Source organism: Antechinus flavipes, chromosome 2, assembly GCF_016432865.1.
Source record: "Antechinus flavipes isolate AdamAnt ecotype Samford, QLD, Australia chromosome 2, AdamAnt_v2, whole genome shotgun sequence".
Taxonomy (NCBI): Eukaryota; Metazoa; Chordata; class Mammalia; order Dasyuromorphia; family Dasyuridae; genus Antechinus; species Antechinus flavipes.
The window spans coordinates 35,953,767-35,956,962 of record NC_067399.1 but is presented as its reverse complement, the minus strand read 5'-3'; the positions used below and the strand labels follow the sequence as shown (position 1 = coordinate 35,956,962).

Genomic DNA, 3,196 nt, shown 5'->3' with positions numbered 1-3,196 from the left:
CCCTGCATCCTGCAAAGATAACGTGTCTGGGGGGGATATGGCTTCCTCAAGAATGGCTGAGATTCTGAAAAGGATCACATATCAATAGGAAATAGAGTGTCTTAAAAGGACACCAGCCGCTTTAATATTTCTGCCAGGAAAAGCCCCAGGGGGCCACAGACACTCAGACATGGCTGAAGAACAGCAGCAAGTTTCTGTCATTGCTACAGAGACCTAGAGGAAAGCCTCCTCAACGGGAACTTGGGCTCCTCATAAGAGAAACACTTTCTGTTGAGGCAAAATGTAACAAATAGACCTGAAATATCAGCATTTCATTGTTAGGTTTTCCCCCTGTTGCGCCTGGTTTGTGCTGCCTCCCCTCTGCCTTGCCCTTCAGACAGGGCTCGTGATCACAACTTAGAAAGGAGGGGACCCGGGGGACCAGAAAGGGGAAGCCCCGGGAGGTGAGAGCCTGCCCAGAGAGCAGGGGCTGCTCTGCCCTGGGGACCCCGAGGAGGCACCTGCTGCTCTGAGCTGAGACCCCTGGATGCACTGGGGAGGTTTTTGTTCGGGCCTGAAGCACCGTGGGAGGCCAGTCATAACCCTGCTGACAGTAATAATGTGCAGCATCCTCAGGCTCCAGGCTGCTGATGGTGAGGGTGTAATCTGTCCCAGACCCACTGCCACTGAACCGGGCAGGGACCCCGGAAGCCAGGTTGTTAGCATCATAGATGAAGAGTCTGGGGGCTTGGCCAGGTTTCTGCTGGTACCAGTGCAAATTGCTATATACACTTTCACTGGCCTTGCAGCTAATGGTGACTCTCTCTCCTGGAGATGCGGACAAGGAGGCTGGAGACTGGTCAGCACAATGGCTCCTTGGGAATCTGGGGAAGTAACAGAATTAGAGGAAGACAGAACTGTGGGAATGTTCAATTTAAAGAACATGAAGGAGACCATATTTCAGAGACGCCAGAAATCCCAAATGACCGACAAGTTGTTGTATTGGGCGTCAACATGAGACAGAAACCACCTTTTCCACAGACCGCACAAGGTTTACAATCAGGGCTTTGGTCACGTTTCCCAGCCTCCATGTGCCCGTCTTGTGCCCCAGCGTGTGCCCCCATTGTACCAAGGAGCCGTCACTTTTACATCCCTGAAAACCTGGGACCTTCCCACCCCTTCCCTGCCCTCCTGGGCCTTACCCTGAGCCCAGAGCACCAGGAGCCAGAGCAGCTGCCATGGGGAGCTCATCCTGGCCTTCAGAGACTGAGCAGAGAGCAGCCAGAGCCCTGAGGGGCAGGAAGGAGGGAGGAAGCTTTTATGTCCTGGGCAGGGCTCCCTGCGGCTCCCTTGGGCTCCAGATGCAAAAGAGCCCCAGGTGTGGGAGGAGCCTCCCCTCAGGGACCCCGGGAGCCCCAGGGAGTCCCCCTGGCTGAGCCTGGCTCTGGGGGAGGGGCCCCCTCTGCTCTGTCCCCAGGGGGAGACTCAGGACCAAGGGCAAGGTCACATCTAGTACCTCAGGATGATGGTGCAGCTGGTTCTGGACAAATGAAGGCAGCTTCTCTCTCTCCCCCAGGACTAGATTCCCCTTAACCCTGAGGGAGCTCCCAGCCCTGGGGAGGAGGCAGAGAGGCCCGAGCTCCCAGCCTGGAGACCTGGGAGGTGCCTCCCTGATGCTGCTCCTGGGCCTGCCCCACTGCCGCCCTCTGCTGGAGAAGGGGAGAACTCCAGGGGGCAGGGAGGGGGTCTGGCTCAGACTGGACAGATCCTGGCCTGGGACCCAGGAAAAGCCTGTTCGAGCCTGGCTCCTGGTCAATGGGCTTTGTCAGTCACTGGGGGATCCTGCCCTTGTCTGAGGCCTGTGGGGAAGAGCATTCGGTCTGTCCTTGTCCCCATTTCCCATCCTGACACGCCCTGGAGGCTCTGACAGTTTCTAGAAATGAGGCTCTGGGCAAAGAGGGCTCAGGGGGAGGCTCTGATGGGAGCGTAACTAGCTCAGAAACAGAGACCAGAAGCCTGGGCGTCATTCCCTTCTTCCCTGGGCGACTGCAACAGCCCCTGTCTGATCCCCCGCCTCCAGGCTCTCCTCTCGCCACTCAATCTATAGTGAACAAATACAGGAAAAAACATTCCTGTTATACTTGAATTTAAAAAACCATTTTTTCTAATAAAAGATTAAAATAATTTTTAATGCTTTTCTAGTTTGAATTTCAAATTCTCCCTCTCCCTCTTCTCCCCACTCACTGAGAAGTCCAGCAACATGACTCAGGTTACACGTGTGCAATAATGCTAAACATGTTTCAGCAATAATCATGGTGGGAAAGGAAATAGAGAAAAAAGAAAAAGAAAATAAAATGTTATGATTTTTTCTACATTCAGAAATCGCAGCTGGAAAATGAGCCTTATTACGTTATACACAAAACAAAATGCTACGCGCTGGGAAAGTAATGGAAAAATAGAAACAGTCTCTGTACATCAGGTCCTCAGAATTCAAGGCAATGCAACATAATAATATTTTCTTTTATTACTATTAGCTACTATTGACTACCTTAAAGGTTGCAAAGTACATTAAAATTTTATCTCCCTTTTTCTCTATAATTTCGGTGGGAGCTAGGAGCCAGTAACTAATACCACTGATGTGCCCATCGATTCATGGGGATTCATGTAGGAATTATACCTATAGGATATAGGGATTTTATTTAGATGAAGAAACTGAGAAAATCAAAGAAAGTGACGCGGTGAGGCCTTCACAGCTACTAAATGTCTGAGACATTGTTTAAACTCAGATCCTCCTGAATCCAGGTCCAGGCTCCATTCATTGCACCACCATATGTCATTATGTCAATTAATATTGATATTCATTTTGCTAGCTCTGGTTTGCTGTGATTAGCTCCCAAACTTCGGCTTATGCAACTTAATATCTTTCCTATAGCATGTAGTCCTAGAGAGCTGCCTTTAGCCCTCACCTATCAATAAATCATAGAAAAGTACACATGATTTACTTGACTTAAACTACATTTAAAATCCAGGGCGTCCTTTACACCCTGGGGGGGACACAGACTTTTCAGAAGCTCATTAAGATAGAAAAGACTCATCTTCCCGTTATCTTATTCAGGGCTCAGAACCTCCTTTCTACTGGGCTTCAAGAGCCAAGGTGATGTCTCCTGTTTAGATCATCAGGTTATAAGGGCTCCCCTCTCAAGATAAGAAACAACAG

The 3,196-nt window shown here is 50.1% G+C and overlaps 1 pseudogene; it reads right to left on the bottom strand.

Moving 5' to 3' along the window:
* Positions 1 to 229: 229 nt before the first annotated feature.
* Positions 230 to 1,295, bottom strand: LOC127546344 (immunoglobulin kappa variable 3-11-like; annotated as a pseudogene).
* Positions 1,296 to 3,196: the final 1,901 nt, after the last annotated feature.